This window comes from Babylonia areolata, chromosome 2 (assembly GCF_041734735.1).
Source record: "Babylonia areolata isolate BAREFJ2019XMU chromosome 2, ASM4173473v1, whole genome shotgun sequence".
NCBI classification, from domain to species: Eukaryota; Metazoa; Mollusca; class Gastropoda; order Neogastropoda; family Buccinidae; genus Babylonia; species Babylonia areolata.
The window spans coordinates 6,396,844-6,418,923 of record NC_134877.1 but is presented as its reverse complement, the minus strand read 5'-3'; the positions used below and the strand labels follow the sequence as shown (position 1 = coordinate 6,418,923).

At 41.2% G+C, this 22,080-nt stretch overlaps 1 protein-coding gene across 2 annotated transcripts in view; it reads left to right on the top strand.

The window, feature by feature from the left end:
* The first annotated feature begins 469 nt into the window (after positions 1 to 469).
* LOC143278793 (uncharacterized) overlaps positions 470 to 22,080 on the top strand; it is a 147,795-nt gene continuing 126,184 nt past the window's right edge. For both annotated transcript variants that reach the window (XM_076583303.1, XM_076583302.1), the window contains exon 1: positions 470 to 841. The gene's annotated coding sequence lies outside the window, so the exon portion shown is untranslated. The remainder of the gene's footprint in view (positions 842 to 22,080) is intronic.

Sequence of the window (22,080 nt, the reverse complement as noted above, 5' to 3'; positions counted from 1 at the left end):
TGGCTTTGGGAAGGTGGGGGTGTATGTTTGAAAGAGAGAGAGAGAGAGAGAGAGAGAGAGAGAGAGAGAGAGAGAGAGTGTGTGTGTGTGTGTGTGTGTGTGTGTGTGTGTGTGTTCGAAAACACACACACACACACACACACACACACACACACACACACACACACACACACACACACACACACACACACACACACACACTGGCGTGTGAATGTGGGTGGCCAGCGGAAGAACCTAACTTTCCACAGCTTTCGAACCTCTGAACAGCCAGCGAGCCAACCCTGGTAGAAAGACAGTGGACTGACTCTCTCTCTCCCTCTCTCTCCCTGTCTTTCTCTCACTCACTCTTTGTGTCACGCGTGCTCTCTCTCCCTCTCTCTCTCTCACTTACACTCTCTCTCTCTCCATGACGCTCTCTCGCTGTCGCTCTTTCTCTCACTTCTTCTGTCTCCCAATCCCTACAAAAGGCGGTCCCCTTGGCCATTCCCAGCGACTGCAACAACCACACCATAGACTCCACAACGACTCGAAGCGTCCGCGAAACGTTCCGTCGTCGCTGTCTGGTGCTAGACTGCTACTTGCTTTTCTGAGCACGCTACCCTCAGTGCCAGCCACAAGCCAGCTAGCTTCCCTGCTTGCCGCAACACCAGTACTCATCTCTTGTCGTCCTCTCTCTCTTTCTCTCTCTCAGCTCGTTGCGTTTCCCCTCACTCAACAACAGCCGCAGCGTTTGTTTCCGCCACAGAAAGGTCCGCCTGGTTCCACTTCTCTCTGCTGCACGTCTGACTTCTACGTCGTCTTCTTCTTCTTCCAGTAGTATCTCTTTTCGTAAAACCTACAGGTATGTATGTATGTATGTATATATGGATGGATGGATTTGTGCGTGTGTGTTTGAGTTGTATAGTTAGGCGTATTGTACTGCCTTTGTGTGTGTGTGTGTTGTGTGTGTGTGTGTGTGTGTGTGTGTGTGTGTGTTTGTAAGCATGTTTCCGTGGGTGTTTGAAGGTTGTTGTTTTTTGATTGTTTGTTTGTTTTGTTGTTGTTTCTTTTTTTTTTTTTTTTGCTTGTTTGTTTTTTGTTGTGGTTTTAAGGAATGGTAGATCGTTTGTCATTTGTTATTTTGTTTTGAGAATTTTTGTTTCACACACACACACACACACACACACACACACACACACACAGATATATATATATATATATATATATATATATATATATATATATATATATATATATTATATAGATTTGCCTTCATTCCATTCCATGTTTTCTACATGTTTATGCTTGTCTATTTCCGTTGTTCCTGCTTTGTATTTTATTCTTCGTTCCTTTTTTTCCCCTTCTCTTTATTGAATTCGTTCATTTGTTGTTATTTTTTTCATATTAGTTCTTTTCCCTTAATTTCTGTATCTGTATCTCTGTGATGATGATCATCTTATTATCGTTTTGGTATTTATCGTGGGTAACAGTGTTTGGTAATTTGTCTTTTATGTTTTCGTTTTTCTTCATTCTCTCATTTTCCTTTTCGTTTTTTTTTTGGTTTTTTTTTCCTGTCTCAGCTTTTTGTTGTTTTACTTCTGTCTTTCTTTCTATTGCGTCACCTTTTTTCTACACTATTCCCCATTCTTTCTTTCATTTTTCTGTCTCTCTCTCTCTCTCTCTCTCTCCTCTCTTTCTCTCTCTTTCTTTCTTTCTTTGTCTCTGTCTCTCTCTCTCAGTGTCTGACTCTCTCTTGACACTCGTTATCCATATGGTGCCAGACAGACTGAACAAAGAGAGTTGAAAAAAACCAACAACAAAAAAACAAACTTTTCCTTTTGATCTAACACCAGATGCTCTTAATACCAACTTGATATGAAATTCGCCTACGCGCATGCGTAAAACAGAAAACTTGACGCAGTCATATGCCACTTATATTCCTTTGTGCGTATATGCACTTCAGAAGTTTTGCAACACGTCAATATAATTTTTTTTTTAATTCATTTTCATTTAATTGTTTATTCATTGTTATTGATTTGTCTACTCGTCTGCGAACTTTGCTGTCACATTGTATCACGCATACTCCCCCAAAGAGAGAAGAGAGAGAGAGAGAGAGAGAGAGAGAGAGAGAGAGAGAGAGAGAGAGCGAGATAGACGGACGAGTGATGGTGGTCAATACAAAGCTAAGGTCACGGCAGACAAATGGATAATAATCCAGATGAAGAGCAGTCGAGTTTAGAAGTTTAAGAGTTGCCTCTTTTCGCTAAAACAGTAAACAATTATAAATCAAACTGCAAGCTTTCTCTTTGTGAACGAAAATATTGGGCCTCAATCTTTGTTGGTGCGTATCTTCCATCATCTTTTGCGTGCTTCCTGTTTGTGATAAAACTGTCAAGTTCCCGTTCTTGAAATATGGCCTGACGGGCGCAATAGCCGAGTGGTTAAAGCGTTGGACTGTCAATCTGAGGGTCCCGGGTTCGAATCACGGTGATGGCGCCTGGTGGGTAAAGGGTGGAGATTTTTACGATCTCCCAGGTCAACATATGTGCAGACCTGCTAGTGCCTGAACCCCCTTCGTGTGTATATGCAAGCAGAAGATCAAATACGCACGTTAAAGATCCTGTAATCCATGTCAGCGTTCGGTGGGTTATGGAAACAAGAACATACCCAGCATGCACACCCCCGAAAACGGAGTATGGCTGCCTACATGGCGGGGTAAAAACGGTCATACACGTAAAAGCCCACTCGTGTGCATTCGAGTGAACGTGGGAGTTGCAGCCTACGAACGCAGAAGGAAAAAGAATAAATATGGCCTGTCTGATAGGCCTACATGTGCTTTGCCCCAGGAGGCTTTACTTGTGCATTTCTATAATGAATTTCTTCATATTTGCTTTTCGTTCACTTTATCGTGTACGTGAAATGATTCGTTAAAACGATACTAAGACAACACACCCATTCAGCAATGGAAACCCATGCAGGCATGCTAGTTAAATGAGAAACAAGTAATAAAACACATCACATAGGAGAGGAAGGAACATTAAAATCTCTTCCGTGTTATACAGTCTTAGAGTGAAGTTCGTTTGATATTTCATGACTTTGTAATCCGTTTAACTGTTCTAAAGAAAGCAAGCGGGGAAAAGGGAAAAACAATGCGATGAAAAACAATGCGATGGTTTTTCTGTTGAAAAAGGGACATTGTGCTGTTCATGGAAAGCAACTGGATGCTGATTGGAAAAGATCCCTGTTGACAGTACAGTACAACACAACACAGAAGAGAGCAAAAACAAATTTTCCCTGTTGACAGTACAGTACAACACAACACAGAAGAGAGCAAAAACAAATTTAACTCACTCAGTACGGCCAGTCCTCTCTTCTCCTCTACACAGACCCCTCGGATGTCCAGTGGGTGTCTGAATGACCCAACCTTTAGCTTCCGTCGTCAGAATTGTGTTATTCTTTGTCAACATTCACGTCTTCAGTATAAGAGCCTTCCGCTTGCAATATTTTGATGATGGTAATTGGGGTGAAACGCTGTTAACGTCGTCTCTTTCGCCGTTCGTATGGAGAGATGAAAAACAGAACGGTATTTCATCAGACGACATACTACTGCACTTTAGACCACTAGTTAACGCATTGCACTAAACTACATGTTCCTACATTACCCATGCGTCGCTTGCCATGTATACAACATTGAACTGATTGTTCCCTCAAGTGGATGCATACATAACAAAGTATACCAAATTGGAACAGAAGCCTTTCGGACATGATTACAGTAATGTGAAACACAATTGTTGCGCAAATACCCTCTCCTGTTTGTATATAATTTTCTCTCTAAATTTGATAATGGGAAACAAATAACAAAATGCCCACGATTCAGAGATGTCTTTTGCATTGCATTGAATGTCGCGATTTCAATAGTTGTATTAATCGTGAAAATGGTTTCTGCCGTATGTCTTTTGTAAAAAAGAAAGGAAAAAGAAACTATCCAAATATGAATAGTCCAAAAGCACAAAGACTGATGAAGAGAAGCAAAATCTACAAATATATTTAGTTTTGTGGGACCAACTTGAAATGTTTTCTAACTTTTCAGAAAGTTTCGGGTCTTTTGCTTTCTGTCATATTTTGATGATTTTTTTTTAAAAACCAAATCCCTTGGGTTTCCCTAGCCCAGCAGCATTCCGCTTTTTTTCTCTCTCTTTTCGAATATCGACTTTAATTCTGCTTAGAATATTTCAAGAGCTTGAAATGGTTTTCGATTTATTAATTCCATACATCCTCTTGGGCGAAAATCAGCATTGCTTGCAGACATACATAACAAGATATGCACTTTAGAACTTGGTTACCTTTAATATCTTTTCGTTTTATTTTATTTTGCAATAAACATTTATACGCATATATTTAACAGTTGGATTCCATTGACAACATCCTCTTTCTATGTAGAAATTCGAAGAAAAAACCTTTCTTTTCACAAATATGTGCGACTTTTCGAAATAAAAAGAAAAAAACAACAACAACTTATCTTTGTAATCCTTGTCTGAAGCCTAAAGCGAGTAAAACCGTGTCTACAATTATCCAGTCATCCGAATTCCATCATCATATTATGATTTATAAGTAGCACTCCCCGCTATAATACCAACGGGAATTTTCAAGGATGGTGAAGTGAACACAGTTGGATTGAGGAAAATTTGGTTTGAGTAACGACAGACAATGATGTTAGCGCATATCAACCAACGACACTATGACGTATTTTCTTTCTTTCTCTCTTTCTTTCTTTCGTTTCCATCTCTTTTTCTGTCCTTAATTCTTTTTTTTTCTTTCCTTCTTTTCTTATTTTTCTTTCCTTGTTTTTTCTTTCTTCCTTTCTATCATTAATTTATTCTTTTCGTATTTCATTCTTTCTCTTTCTTTATCATTCCTTTTCACTTTCCTTTTCCATTTCATTATTTTCTGTTTCTATTTTTGTTTCTTCTAATCCTACGTTGTTTCAATTTTTGTTGTTTTTTATGTCTCTCCTTCTTCGAATTTTTCTTCTTTCTTTTTCTCTTCCTTCTTTTCTTCCATCTTTTCATTTGTTAATTTATTCCTTCTTTCTTTCTTTACGAAGAGCGGTGTAGGTTCCTGATCTTCGTCATAAAGCTGTTCACTCAGCAGTCACTGGTTCGATTTCTGTCATCGCTTTTCAAACGAGGAAGGTGGCAGAACGGTTGAAACGCTCATCTACCAATACAGAGTCTGTGAGGGTCTGGGTTTAAATCCCGCTCTCGCCCTTTCCCCCCAGGTTTGACTGGAAAATTGAACTGAACGTCTAGTCGTTCGGATGAGACAATAAACCGAGTTCCCGTGTGCAGCACGCATTTGGCGCACTGGAAAAGAACCCATGGCAACGAGAGTGTTGTCCTCTGGCAAAATTCTATAGAAATAATCCTCTCTGATAGGTACACAAAAACATATGCATGCATTCAAGGCCTAACTAAGCGTGTTGAGTTATGCTGCTGGTCAGGCACCTGCCTAGCAGATGCGGTGTAGAGAATATGGATTTGTCCGAACGTAGTGACACCTTCTTGAGAAACTGAAAGTGAAACTTTTCAATGCATTACCCAGGGGCATCTAGATTGACACTCGCAATGTTGATGGCATTCGTGCTGATTCTGGGGAATTACTTAGGGTGGTGGAAAAGCGCTAGTCCGAGCAGAATGACGCACGTCCAGTTTCAAGTGACCGAACTTGGCACCAAAGCTCTGGTTGTGGGGTACTTCCTCTGTCTGCTAATGACGTATTGTAAGGGGAAGCTGAACATGAACTGGCAGCGGGTATTTCCTTCTTTATTTTTTCTTTATTTTCTTTCATCCATTTTCCCCTTTTCCTCTTTTATCATTACCTTTCTTTCTTTTTATTCCATTGCTTTCCATTTCTCCTCCTGCTTCTTTTTCTTCTTCCTTTTCTTCTTCTTCTTTCCTCTTCTCGTCTATGTCTTTTCTATATCTACTTCTTCGTATTTCTTCCTTTACTTTTCTGTGGTTTTTTTTTTTTCTTGCTTTCCTCCCTCTTTTCATTAATTCATTCTTCTTCATAATTTCTTTCTTTTTTCTCAATTAGATTTATCATGATCGAACTTCAAAGCTTCAAAGCAAATGGTGTTCTTGTGGTGGTGAACTTCCAAGGACATATTGCAATGGCAGCTGAACATGAAATGACAACCCCCATCCGAATCCAGTTTTATTTCAAATCACCATGTAAAAAAAAACAGCACATATATAATTAACTCTCTCCATACGAACGGCGAAAGAGAAGACGTTAACAGCGTTTCACCCCAATTACCACCATCAAACTATTGCAAGCGTAAGGCTCTTATACTGAAGAGGTGAATGTTGACAAAGAATACCACAATTCTGACTACGGAAGCTAAAGGTTGGGTCATTCAGACACCCACTGGACATCCGAGGGGTCTGTGTAGAGGAGAAGAGAGGACTGGCCGTACTGAGTGAGTTAATAATGTCTTCGTGAAAGAGTCACCACTGCAGCACAACCAAGGCAATAACCTTTAAGCCTCAAACCACTTCTCTTTTCTTTCTCAAGGAAGAATTCCAAACGTCTCAAGACTTTTTTTTTTTTTTTTTTGTTGTTGTTGGTCATCTCTGGCTTCTGTGTGAATCATATTTTGAAAGATACCTTGTTGCACTGGATTGAATTTCTCACCCATTTTGCAAAGCCTGACTCCCTGGTGGGGTTCGTATAACACAAATCGATGCGTTATTGTGGTGCTACTGGTTGTTTTGTTGTTGTTGTTGTTTCTTTTTTTCCATTTTGCTCTTCGGTTCTGTCCTTTACTTCCTTCGTTCTTTCTCTCCCTGTATTTCTCCATTCTTTTCGCCCTTCTTTTTATTTTCCCTAGTGTATTTTCTTCTTCTTCTTCTTCTTCTTCTTTGGCGATCCCCAAAGACGATTCTTTCTTCCTTTCTTTTAGCTGTCTTCCTTTGCCCGGAGGGTTTTTTTTGTATTTACTTTTTTTTCTGAATCTCGATGTCAAGATATCTCGTTTTGAAGACTCCAGTGACAGTGGAAAATAGCACCAGTTGGACGCTTCCCTTTGGTGCTGGAGGAGGAGGAAATTAAATGGCTTTCATTTTTGTTCTGCCTCTCATTTACTCCTTTTTTTTCTCAGTATGGTATAGTCAAATACATGAGACGATAGTTTAGTGGTTTGAAATTGTATTTGAAGTGAAATATTCCCACAGGGTTACTTTCATGTCAAAGTCCTCTGTTTTGGAATCGCGACTATAACTCATGAAGATGCTCTCTCTCTCTCTCTCTCTCTCTCTCTCTCTCTCTCTCTCTCTCTCTGTGTGTGTGTGTGTGTGTGTGTGTGTGTGTGTGTGTGTGTGTGTGTGTGTGTGTGTTTTAAAAAGCCTTTTCATTCTGAAACAAGGAGAAAAGAAAGGAGATGCGAGAACCTTTACTTCGCTGAAGCATCTTTTCATTTATTACCTAGAACACAGTTTTGAGAGGAACACACACACACACACACACACACACACACATCTCACTCGTATGAGATGATGTTCTACATTACTTCTACAACAGCCAAGGTCTTTCTTGAAACGATGCATTATGTCCATTGCGTCCACACTGGAGACTGGTCATTTTGTGCTCAAACTTTTTTCTTGCCTGCATCCTCACGTTCTCTTTTGCCTGCCCAATCCCTGTGATAACTTGAATAATTCCTGGCCATTATCTGTATATTTTATCTACTTGCGCGCCAAGCGGACGGGGAAAATATACCGGTACTAGCTTCAGGTTACAGTTTTCTTCAAGGAGCGAAAGGCAGTGCATATTTTCTGTTTCTCGCTTTTTACTGTTCGAAGTTATGTGCTTTTGTTTTTTTTTCGCTAAGAGCAAAAGTTACAGTACGGGTCAGCGATTGCAGATTTTCTTGTGCAAGAACTGCTGGAACTTATGTCCCTATGCAGGAGTGAATAATACTGTGGTATTGTAAGTAATTGGGGTTGTGCTTCACTCTGTTAATTGCTTGAAGTTGTGGCTGTTGCATGAGCGAATAGTACAGTGCTTGTCAGTAATTACAGGTTTCTTTCTTTTCTTTTCTTTTTTTTTTTTTTTTTTTTTTTTCATTTTTCGCTATAACTTTTTTGAGTTATAAAACTTTTCGGGAGTGAATGGCTCTGACAGCATTTTTTTTTTTTTCTATGTTCAGGATTTAACTGCTTGTTCCCATGCACTTTTGCAGAAAAGAGCTTGTTAGGTATTGTGTATTTTATTTTATTTATTTATTTATCTATTGATTTATCTGTCTATTCAATTATTCATTTTATAGATTTTCAATTTCAACAAACAACGCTTTTATTTGTTTGAAGCTGTGTGCCTTTTCATAAGCGAATAGCACTGCGCTTTCTCAATTACCGCTTACTTTGCAGCTCACCACTTTTTGTTGTTGTTTTGTTGTTGTTGTTTTTTTTACCGCTTCGAAGTTCTGTTTGTGCCATCGTAGGAGCATCGGGGAAGGTGCTGCACTTTGTCAATTGTCGCGCGATTTCCATTTCACGCTTTCGAAAATGGAGCTTTTGTTGTTATTGTTTTGTTGTGGTCTTTACACTGCATGCGCTTCCCGTTTAAAGGTACGGAGCAACACACACACACACACACACACACACACACAGAGCCTGCGGACAATGCTTTGTTAATATTGGAGGGTGGTGGAGGTGGAAGGTGGGGTAGGGGTCACTTTCACCGATCACGACACACGAGGTTGAGCCCAGGGCCACACACCCCTGTTAGAATTACTAAGGCCATACACACGCTAAGCGGTGGTCGCGGCAGCTTTCCACCGGGCTCTGGTGGAGGAGGGGGGGTTGCCACGGAATGCATCTCGGCTATAGCGATTACCTGCGGCTCGCACGTTTAAAGCCTGCAAACACATTTCATGCATGGGTGCTCGGCAAACTGATGACTTCCTCAATCACGGTGAATAACTACAATGAGTCAGTGGACTTTCCCGTGAAAGAGTATCGATCCCTCTCTTTTTTTGTTGTTGTCTCACTCACTGTTTCTCTGTCTGTCTCTCTCTCTTTCTGCGTTTGCTTTCCATGTCTGACTATCGCCGTGGCCTGTCTGTCCCCGTGTCTGTCTCTGTGTTTGTCTCTTTGTCTCTGCTCCCGCACCCCAGCCCACTCTCTCTCTCTCTCTCTCTCTCTCTCTCTCACACACACACACACAAAGAGAGAGAGAGAGAGAGAGACACACACACAGACACACAGACACACACACACACACTCACACACACATAGCATAACTCCTTGTTAAATAGTCCAGTTGGTTCGCTGTTACAGTTGTTAGTTTTTCATTAGAAATATGTTATAGTTATTTTTTTGTTTATTTTTTAAACAAAACTTAAATCAGTAATTTTCACACACACACACACACACACACACACACACACACACACACACACACACACACACACACACACACACACACACACACACACCTTCACTTACTCGTATGCGTACATGCGTACACAGTAATTCCCCCCCCCCACACTCCCCCTCCTCCCACTCGATTTTTTTTCCTTCCCTCGTCTAATATCACTTACAGTGAAAAGACGTTAAACTAAAGAACGAACACATAGCATGAGCACACACACACAACAAACACCCAAACACACATACAAACACATACACACTTCATTTATCTTCTCTCAATAACAAATATTCGAGTGCTTGTGAATCAGCGCCCAGTTTATCACTTTTCAGATGAATGTTTTCAACACAATGAACATTGTAAAATCGGCCCGAGAGGTGATTAGATTTCCAAAACATCAGATTATGATATGTCTGTCTCCCATTTCTCCTCTCTTTATGGCGGGGAGAAAAAGACAGAACGAACGAACGAAATTTTATTTTACGAGGGTAAAGGAGTAAGCACAAAGTATCTTTTTACATCCAGCCCTCTGGGCATAAATAATGATTGGAAAAAAAAGCAACAAAGCAGCAACAACAACAACAACAACAACAAAAAAGAAAAAAAAAGAAGCGAGAGTCAATTCACAATACCAACGTCAAAATTGCATAAGCATGTGCAAACATAAACATAGAACTTATGTACAATACAATATCGCGATAGATGAATAACAACGAGGACAAACAGAGAGAGAGACAGACAGACAGACATACAGAGACAGACACACAGAGAGAGACACACACACACACACAGACAGACAGAGACAGAGAGATATATATAGAGAGAGAGACAAGAGAGAGACTCTCATTCGTGCGCAAACACGAAATAACGCAAAGTGCACAAAACCACAACACCAAAAAGCGCAACACACAGTGCTGGTAATTTTTTTCTAACAAATAACTCTCTCTGTTCTGTCACGTAACTCCAGTCATGGAGTATGCATCAACCTCATGCTTGCTCTTTCTATGCATGGCACAGCAGGTCATTCGTTGCCATGAGTTTGGTTCCATTCCTGCCCGTCCCAGGATAAGTATTGATGTCTAGCTGGTCATGCTCAGCGTCACCGAACAGAATGCTGTTTTGTACATGTTTTCCTGAGCGCAGGATAGGTTCCATGAGTTCTGTCATTTTCCTTGTTGGTTTCACTGAAATTGCTGCTTGACATGACAGACTGGTTTTAAAAGGAGAGAGAGAGAGAGAGACAGACAGACAGACAGACAGACAGACAGACAGACAGAGACACACACAGACAGAGAGAGAGAGAGCGAGAGAGAGAGAGCGAGAGAGAGGGAGAGGCGCGCGCACACACACACACACACACACACACACACACACACACACACACACACACACACACACACAGATAATGGGCCGAAGTTCCTGCTTGTATGATCTTAGCTAAACAAAACGATATTTCCCAAATGCACTACTTTTTTCGAAAAACAGTGTGTCCCGAGGACACAATAGAATCAGTATTTCCAAAGCTGACCTAACAAAAAAGAAAATCACCACGAAAATCACCACCACCACCGCCGTCACCACCACAATCATCAGCATCATTTTTATCATCATTATCATCATCACCACCGTGGTCGTCATCATCATCAGCACCATCATCACCACCACCACCACCACCACCACGATCGCGATCATCATCATCATCATCATCATCATCAGCAGCAGCAGCAGCAGCAGCAGCAGCAGCAGCATCACCACCACCACAACCACCACTACCACCATCATCACAACCCCCATACCTTATAACCTCCTGATCTCTGGGGTTTCGTGGGCAATGTTCTGACAAGTTCTGGACATTTCTTTTAGTTCTTCCGATGCCTTCTGGGAGCTGACGGCCAAACGACAAGCCTGTGCACTCCCCTGCATTGTCTACCCATTGTTCCCGCTTTCTTCTCCCCCCCACCCTCCCTGCCTCCCTGCCTGCCTGCCTCTGCCGTCTTTCAGTCCACGCGTCTGTCTGTTTTTTAGATGGCCACCGAAATCCTATGACAGTATAATCCACGTAAGCCCTCCGAGGAAAAGTTGTTGAATTGCAATCTTCTGCACAAAAAATCTTCCGCCCCCCCCCCCCTCAACCCCCTCCCCTCCCCCGTTACAGAGCAGATACTTTTTCCTTCTGTTTAATCCGTGATTAGAAATTACGTGAGTGATGGAGACACACAGAGAGAGAAGAGAATGACAGAGAGACAGAAACAAACAGATAGAGACAACGAGAGAGAGAGAGACAGAGACAGAGATACAGACAGAGAGACACAGAGTGAGAAACGGATACAGGATACGGATACTTTGTTCGATAGACCTCACCATTCACCCCCACCCCCCTCCTCTCCTAAACGATAACACTCGAATGTAAAAGAAAAATTCAATACTCTAACAAAATGTCTACAATCACCAGTATGTGTGACGGGACATTAATTAAACAAAAATCCCCCCCTCCTCCTATGGAATGGTAAACGAAGAACACATTTTACACCGATTTCTTTGAATGAACATGAAAACACGTGCAAAAATAACATGTCACGTAACACAGAAATTGCAGCTGAACATATTACGAGGTAAATGTTACTGTGGAATATAGCTTGTTGGTAGTACATACTCACATACTCATATACTTGTCTCATTCTGTTTAAGGGCTTAATAAGCGCATAACAAAATGTTCTCAATGTTCTTTCGATTGGCAAAGCGAATCATCAACATATTCAATTCAATTCAATTCAATTCAATTCAAAATACTTTATTATCTGCTTCAACCAAAAACAGAAAATTTTCTTTAGGCTAAAATAAAATAAAATGCCCGTCAGCAAAAACTGCCACACCCTTCACTTATCACCATGCACACATCAATTATTATGTAAAAAGAAAAACATGTGGGTAAGATACTATTACATTATGATTCAGAGTCTAACAACTGTGTGTGTGTTGCGTGTGGTCCGTGCATGTGCATGCATCGTTTTGTGTGTGCGCACGCGCGCGCACGCGTGTGTGTGCCTGCGTGTTGAGCGCGCGCGCGCGTGTAAAAATTTGGAGTGCTTTTCTGCTAAGTGTGGACTGGTATAGTGTGTTCAGTTGTTGCTGGGGCTTGCTGGGACATATGATTTCTTTGCATTTGTAACGACGTTGATTTACCCAGCTCAACACAATCCGTCTAAATCTTACATTATAATTTTCAAATGTGTGTCCATATTCAACATCAAATGCAGTTTCATTTCTTGCATTCTTCAAAATAGTTCGAAACATGCTGAACCTACTGTTGTTTTGTGCTCTTTCCACTCTTGCCATGAACGATCAATCAAACATTGAAAGCATATTTTGTATTTTTCAAAATCATGATACCTGTTAGTCTCATCATATACAAAGTCTTTAGGTTTTACATACTGATAGCAATTAAATGATAAATCAAACATTGAAGGCATATTTTGTATTTTTCAAAATCGTGATACCTGTTAGTCTCATCATATACAAAGTCTTTAGGTTTTACATACTGATATCAATTAAACGATCAATCAAACATTGAAGGCATATTTTGTATTTTTCAAAGTCATGATACCTGTTACTCTCATCATATACAAGGTCATTAGGATTTACATATTGATATCTTTTTTTTCAACGAATAAAGGTTTGCAGACTATCAGTGAGCTGTGTTCAACTCCCACAACTCGGGTTGTATTGCACAGTGGGCAACACCTGGAAATCGAATAGTTTGAGAAATAGTTTCAGGAAACTGTTTTTCAATGGAGACATTCTTTTCACGCTAATCAACATTGTAGTTTTTCACCTGCCAGCAATATGGTTTACACGCTGACACAAAGCTCAGACGAGTGGTAAAAATATATCTTGATACTTACACACATTTGCCACATGCATTACAAAACGATTATGAAGCCATCTCTCCATCGCACCTAAGTATCCACCTTCCAAAATACAATATATATCGTCTAACTTCCTTCAACCGAATGAATATGGCGTTGTAAATTAATTTCCTTGGTATACATACCATCTACAGCTTCTGATGTTTAGATAGCAACGTCACCAGTAAAAGAATAAACACCTCAAACACATCATAAAAAATGTTAACTCCATGACTTTGACGATGCAGACGCCAATTCACCGCGAAAAGGGAGATAATGCTATCGGGCTGTGCACACGTCACTTTACTTTGCTCCTGCTTTGTATTTGAACAACATGGCAGTGCTGCTAGCACCACATCCGACTCCGCATTTGACAGTTTCAGTTACAAGGAGGCGTCACTACGTTAGAACAAATCCACATGTGCCACACCACATCTGCTAGACAGAGGCCTGACCAGCAGCATAACCCAACGCGCTTAGTCAGGCCTTGAGTGCATGTTTGTATTCTGTGTACCTGTCAGAGTGGATTTCTTCGACAATATTTTGTCATGGGTTCTTTATTTCAGTGCGCCAAGTGCGTGCTGCACCCGGGACCTCGGTTTATTGTCTCATCCGAATGACTAGACGCTCAGTTTGATTTTTCCTGTCAAATTTAGGAGAAAGGGTGAGAGTAGGATTTGAACCCACACCCTCACCAGACTCTCTATACTGACAGCTGAGCGTCTTAACCACTCTGCCGCCTTCCTCAAGTTTCCTAAATATATTTGTATATTTCACCACCTAAACCGTTTTCTGATATAATAAAAGGCCAATGTAGGTGTCTGTTTATGGAGTAAAATGCCCAAGAGAGAGAGAGAGAGAGAGAGAGAGAGAGAGACCGAGACCGAGACCGAGAGACAGAGTCAAAGAGAGATCTTGTCAACGCTTTGCAAAGGACTGCAATGAAGATACCACTCCGAAGCTATAGATATATGAATAAACCCTTCCTTTCAGCTGCTTAGTTTTGCTAGGGATGTCCAAAAGAGTTATCTCATCACATTTAGTCCGCTTTCCTCCCCCTGACACACACGCATCTTTAACTGTGCAAATGAAAAACGTAAGAGAGAGAAGAGGAGGAGGACCACATTTTGGACACGGTACAAATTCAGCGAACGCTTGTGTTTCATATACATGTAAAGGGTACTTATTAAGGCAAACGGTGTGAGGCTTGTGTGATGTCTTTTTTTTTTTTTTTTTTTTTTTTACAAACCGGTTGATTAGTTGATTATGGCCACACCACTTCCGTTGGCAATTCCTTGTCCGCAGGCAGGAGTACTACTTTGTAAAGGCTGATCGCTGCTTTTATTCCGCTGCGTACTTCACGTGTGGGGTAACTGGGTCCTTGTAGTTGTGAGGTCATTCGGGAAAATCTCATTTGTTCAATCCCTTTCGTAAATCACGTTGCCCAAGTTCCCTTTCGGAAGCAATAATTCCCGAACCCGCTTTGGAAATCACATTTTGCCTACTTTGTCCAGAAGCAATAAATCCCAAAATCTGTCCAATAAATCTAACTTTCAGAGTATGCCTACAGACGTTGTTTTTTTCAGTGTGCAGAGTTATCGAGAGCATAAAATTTTCCGTATCAATTAACATATATATTTGTTTTAGAGAACAAGATGATGAAAATCCAGTGCAGATGAAGGAACCTTCTTTTATGTTGAACATGACTTTTTGGAGAAGTGCTTTTTTGTTTTGTTTGCTGGTGTTGTTGTTGTTGTTGTTGGTTTGTTTTTTTTAGTTGTGTGTGTGTGTGTGTGTGTGTGTGTGTGTGTGTGTGTGTGTGTGTGTGTGTGTGTGTGTGTGTGTGTGTGTGTGTGTGTGTGTGTGTGTGTGTGTGTGTGTGTGTGTGTGTGTGTGTGTGTGTGTTGTATTTATAAAGAAAAGAGGTCGTGGGGTGGTGGGTGTGGGTGGGACAGGACGGACTAAATATTTAAACCTTTCATTGACAAGGGTCAGTGATTCTCTCCGTGGAGAGAGCCATTTGTTATGCCTGACGTGAGTCATGAGTCACGTTTCCTCCTCAGCTCAGGCACAGCAGTCTTTTATCAACTGTGACAGTGGTCGTAGACCCGTGGTACCTGACTGAAAGACAACTTGCAACGTAAACATTGTTTTCGATCCTGATTTCTGAAACGTCAGTCCGGTGATAATACGCCAATGCAGACAGAAAACGGTGAATTGAAAAGAACGAAACCAACAGCACGGAAACTACGTTTGAAAGCAGCCCGTCTGGAAAACAGATAATGTATCATGGAAGCAATATTATCCACATATTCATTAGGAAACCGAAATTTCTGTACCTTTCCGTACTTTTGAATAATTCAAAAGGACACCGTGCTCTCCTCTTAGAGCTAAGACAAAACTGCACACGTTTAGAGTTTCGAAGCTTAACATGAAAGATACACAGAAGCGGACATAAAAAAATTGAAACACTTTGTTTTACAGTTCTTTCACTCGTGAGACGAAGTCAGCTTCTTCCTGTTTCTTGTGTGTGTGTGTGTGTGTGTGTGTGTGTGTGTGTGTGTTTGTTTGTTTCTGAGATCACATTGCAAGAAGTGATGATATCCAGAGTTCTCTCTCAAATTTGGGAAATGTTTATCTCAAGCTCATAACCTAAACAATATTTCCCGATTCCATCTGAAGAATATTTCAAGACACGTCAACCAAAACAACAATATTCCGGCTAGAGTTTGTCCGAAGCAGAATGTTCCCAGTCTGTCTTAGAAACAGCATGTCACGAATCTGCACTGGAGACTCACCCCCCCCCCCCCACCCACCCCCCCGCAAATGCTATTTTCCAGGGTCTCAACATTTCCCTCCCACCCCACCCCCACCCCGACACCCCGCAAATGCTATTTTCCAGGGTCTCCACTGAAAATATCCCCCGATGATTGCAGTGTGTAAACACCATTGCCGCCCCACTCTTTCTACCCCCTCCCCATCCCTTCCCCCCCCCAAACTCTCCCTTTAACAGTGTCGCTGGAAAAGCATATTTATCCCGCAATACTGGGATTTTCATGAAGTTTTGTTTTCAACCCCTACGGCTGAAAGTAACAACAACAACAACAACAACAACAACAAAAGTTTAACAGTGCCTGTTGGCTGAGATGAAATACGGAGCTTTCGTTTGCAGCACACACTCGCTCACGTAAAGGAACGATAAAATACTGTCCTCGGGCTATGCTCCACAAAACAGCTCACTTTAATCACTTAAGAGGTCACACGCACGCACACACACACACACACACAAACGCGCAAGCCGCGTGCACGCGTATAAGAACAGACATGTATACACGCACGCACGCACACACACACACACACACGCACATACACACACAAACACAAACACACACACACACGCACGCACGCACACACATTCGTATGCGCGCCAAACACTGACCTCTTTCCAGCGCGCACCCACACACACACACACACACACACACACACATCATCATCATCTTTGCCCCGGACGGATTTTTCACAGTGCTGTTAATTAGTTAATGCAGGACAACAATTCCTTAAACATTAAACGAACAAGCGGTTAAGCATGTGTTTATTTGCTTGTTTGTTTTTCAAATGTTTCCTGCTGACGGACATAATGGCCGCTTTCTTCAAGAAACAATTCTAACCATTTTGGGTATGTGTTTCCTTTTTTTTTTTTTTTTTTTTTTTTTTTTTTTTTACTTTTTTGGCCTGACAAGGAGGCATGTTTCTTCTTTTTCTTTCTGTTTCTTTACTTCTTTTTTATTATTATTTTTCACACATACACACACACACACACACACACACACACACACACACACACACACACACATATATATATATATATATATATATATATATATATATATATATATATATATATAACACACACACACACACACACACACACACACACACACACGCACCCGAACCCGCACCCCCCCCCCCCCCACCCCCCCACACACACACACGCGCGCGCACACACACACACATGCACACGCACACACATGCACGCATACACACAAAGGCATACACACCCCAGATAGATAGATAGATAGATAGATAGATAGATAGATAGATAGATAGATAGATTCCCTTCCAGCGACATTTCACAATTAATAGGTTGCGTGTTTTGCCACCCTTAGAATCATCATCATTCATTGCACAGAACGGAAGGAATGCTGAGAGGATCAGAAAGGGAATACACGGGTTGGATGGAAAGCAGTTCAAATGCGTTCAAACCTATTAAGAATGCTTCACACAGAGAGAGAGAAAGAGAGAGAGAGAGAGAGTCAGAGGCAGAGAGACAGAGAGTTGACTGTGGGCGAGAGGAGCTTGTTCAAAATAATGTATTTAATTATATCCGAGAAATCTTTGGTGAATGAGGCCCTCCACAAAGGTAAATCGGACTCAGAAACAAAGACGCAGAAGCAGCAAAAGGCCGGAAACTCCAAAAGAGAAGTGATACCCCCATCCCCTCACTCTCTCTCTCTCTCTGTCTTTTTGTCTCTCTCTCTCTCTCTCTCTCTCTCTCTCTCTCTCTCTCTCTCTCTCTCTCTTAACTCACTCAGTACGGCCAGTCCTCTCTTCTCCTCTACACAGACCCCTCGGATGTCCAGTGGGTGTCTCAATGACCCAACCTTTAGCTTCCGTCGTCAGAATTGTGGTATTCTTTGTCAACATTCACCTCTTCAGTATAAGAGCCTTCCGCTTGCAATATTTTGATGATGGTAATTGGGGTGAGTTTCAGTTTCAGTTTCAGTTGCTCAAGGAGGCGTCACTGCGCTCGGACAAACCATATACGCTACACCACATCTGCCAAGCAGATGCCTGACCAGCAGCGTAACCCAACGCGCTTAGTCAGGCCTTGAAAAAAAAAAAAAAAAAGGGGGGGGGGGGGGGAATAAATAAGAGATAAGCTTACATAAATAAATAAATAAATAAATAAATAAATAATAATTATAATATAGAAAAAGGTAGTAGTAATAATAATAGTAATACTAATAAAATGATAATAATAAAAAATAAATAAATAAATAAATAAGACAACAATGGTGATAATTAAGCGAATGAATGTAAAATATGACGACACACATTCACACATACACCCACACATGCATAACAGAAATGCACCAAACATGCAGTTTCACAGATATGAAAGTACAGTCAAATACATATAAACGTACATGAGCTCCAACACACACACACACACACACACACACACACATTACCTTGCACCTCCTCCAACCCCCTCCTCCACACACTTGGGGTGAAACGCTGTTAACGTCGTCTCTTTCGCCGTTCGTATGGAGAGAGTTAAAACTGCAATGTAGTAGCTGCAGACCGGGTTCTTGAAATCCAATGCGACCTTATCTATCTGAAGGCACCGGGTATTGGGATATGCACACACATAGTCATGGAGTACCATACCGACCCTCTATCCTCCCCAAGTGTCCATTTTCCTCCATGTCCAGTTCAGAAGAGAAATTGGAGGTGTGTGTGTGGGGGGGGGGGGGGGGGGGGGGGGGGGGTTCAGAAATGAACAACAAACACAAAACAAACCAACAACAATACAGAAGTTGAAAGAAACAGAGAAATGAAAATGAAAAATAATAATCCAACCCTTTCAGCTAAGCCCTTCACACACACACACACACACACACACACACACGAGCGCGCACGCACGCACGCACGCACGCACACACATACACACACGAAAAGAAAAAGGAAATGATTGTGTTTTTTAAAGTTGAAAATAATCATTGGGTGTTTTTTGTTTGTTTGGTTGGTTGTTTTCTTTCTCCTTCTCCTCCTCGTCCTCCTCCTCCTCCTCCGCCTCTTCCTCCTCGTCCTCTTCCTCCTCCTCCTCTTCCTCCTCCTCCTCCTCTTCCTCCTCTTCCTCCTCCTCTTACTCCTCTTCCTCCTCCTCCTCCTCCTCTTTCTCCTCCTCGTCCTCCTCCTCCTCGTTCTCATTCTTCTCCTTCTTCTTCTTTTTTTCTTCTTTATTTTCCTTATAGTTCTTATGTATTCGCAGAGGGAGGGGTTTTGTTTTGCAACTTAAATCGGAAATTCACCGAAGACAATCATAGGTATCCTCAGTATCGTTTCGCAAGTGCAAATACGAAACATCCGCTGTAGTAATGATTAGCCAATCTCTTTTTTTTTTATCACCTTTATCTTCGTCCTCGTCTTCATCTTCTTTCTTTTTTCCCCCCTTTTCTTGTCGTTGTTGTTATTGTAGTAGTAGTAGTAGTAGTAGTAATGTTGTTCTGCTTCTTCTTCTCCTTCCCGAAGGGCCACCTTCTTCAAATTTTGTGGAAGGCTCTGCTGCACTTCAGGACGTTGGAGGTCGGGTGCTGGGGGTGGGTTGCAAATCAGACGAACAGAACTGAAGTAATGCTGGGCGGGGGGAGGAGGCGGGAGAGGGGGGGGGGGGAGGAGGCGGGTAGGGGGGGGGGGCGGAGCCAAACCATAAATCTTTAACATCAGCCTAGACGGAAACTGCAGATATATGAAATATCACAGGATTGATTGTCTGCGTTATTCCCCGGGGACTAATCAGCGTTTGGCTAATCGAAGAAGCGGTTAACGGCAGCTTTTCACCGAGTGTAAATGATCCGTAGAAAAAACAAAAAACAAACAAACAAACAAAAAAAACGAATACAGGTATTTTGTAGTTGTTGTTATTGTTTTGTTCAGCCTGCCAAGCAATATGATTGTACCCCAGTGTTATCAGTTATATCGATTTCATTATTCATTCATTTTCATTTCTCTCTACTGCCTGCGTGATATGACTTGTTTTTGTTGCTATTTTTGTTGTTCTTGTTGCTTTTGTTATTGTTGTTATTGCTGCTGCTACTGCTACTGCTGTTTTGTTAGTGTTAAGCTCTTTAACAGTTTTAATAATTTGTGCACGGAGGAATAGAGTTCTAGCCGCAGCAGAGCTAAGTACACTATGATGGCCTGGAGAATCTGAGCGCGCTGGTTCGAATCACGGCTCAGCCGCAGATATTTTCTCCCCCCTCCACTAGACCTTGAGTGGTGGTCTGGACGCTAGTCATTCGGATGGGACGATAAACCGAGGTCCCATGTGCAGCATGCACTTAGCGCACGTAAAAGAACCCACGGCAACAAAAGTGTTGTTCCTGGCAAAATTATGTAGAAAAATCCACTTCGATAGGAAAAACAAATAAAATGCACGCAGGAAAAAATACAACAACAACAACAACAACAACAAATTGGGTGGCGATGTAGTGTAGCGACGCGCTCTCCCTGGGGAGAGCAGCCCGAATTTCACACAGAGAAATCTGTTGTGATAAAAAGAAATACAAATACAAATGCTTACATTAACCTTTCTTTTTTCTTTCAACATACATGTCTTGTTCTTGATGTTTAGAGATAGGAATGGTGTTCACATTTAACAGAAATCCTTCATTTCCCTTCCTTGAACAGGAAGCATGCTCATTAGTATTTTGCAAGAGGTCAGGTGGCTCTAAATTTCGAATGAAATACATCAACTTTGGTTAAATCCTTTAAAAAAAAAAAAAAAAAAAAAAATAAATAAATAAATAAATAAATAAATATATATATATATATATATATATATATATATATATATATATATATATAAGGATCTGTTTGCTGTCGTTTTTGTTCATGATGATGATGAGGATGATGTCATTTTTTTTTTCTTTTTGACTCACTTGTGTAAACAAAGTGAGTCTATGTTTTAACCCGGTGTTCGGTTGTCTCTCTCTCTCTCTCTCTCTCTCTCTGTGCGTGTGTCTGTGTCTGTGTGTCCGTGTGTCCGTGGTAAACTTTAACATTGACATTTTCTCTGCAAATACTTAGTCAGTTGACACCAAATTTGGCATAAAAATAGGAAAAATTCAGTTCTTTCCAGTCATCTTGTTTAAAACAATACTTCACCTCTGGGATGGGCACAAAAAAATTTAAAAAATGAAGCCTAATTATATGCAAACTGCATTTACTGTTATATTTATATTTTTTGTATTCTCTAAACTTGGCACTTTGATGTGATATTCTGACCCAACAACTAGAGCAGTCATTATTATCATTTTTTGTTCAAACAGGAACTTCTTTTGCTAAGCATGGAAGTTTTATTTATTTTGCAAACGTTTTGGTGCAGATAGTAAAAAAAAGGGGAAATTACTCTAATTAATGCTAGGGGAGTTAATTTCCTTTAAACTGATCTTTCTCATCTTAAACATTACATTATGAAATTATACTCAATTCATAAAAAGCTTGGATTTTTTTTTTTAAGTGTATCACAAGTGAGTCTTGAAGGCTTTGCCTCTCTTGTTAGAAATACGTTCAGGATAGTTTTCCATCGTGCACGATTATCGTCTTTTCCCCATCAAAATACACTGCGGTGGTCGCCATAGTCGTTTGGGTAACAATGAACGTGACCGATTAGCCGAAACGGCTGGAGCGAGTGCCGATGATTGGCTGTTTACTTACCCCCCTCCCCCCCCCCCCCCCCTCCACTTCCACACACCCACACTACCCTCCAAGGTTGTGTGAGCAGGTCATGAAAAATGAACGGCTTCCGATGTCATTACCATATGGGACCAGGCAAGACACAATCATGAAGAGCTATAAAAGATTCATGCGTGAGAATGTGTGTGTGTGTGTGTGTGTGTGTGTGTGTGTGTGTGTGTGTGTGTGTGTGTGTGTGTGTGTGTGTGTGTGTGTGTGTGTGTGTGTGTGTGTGTGTGTGTGT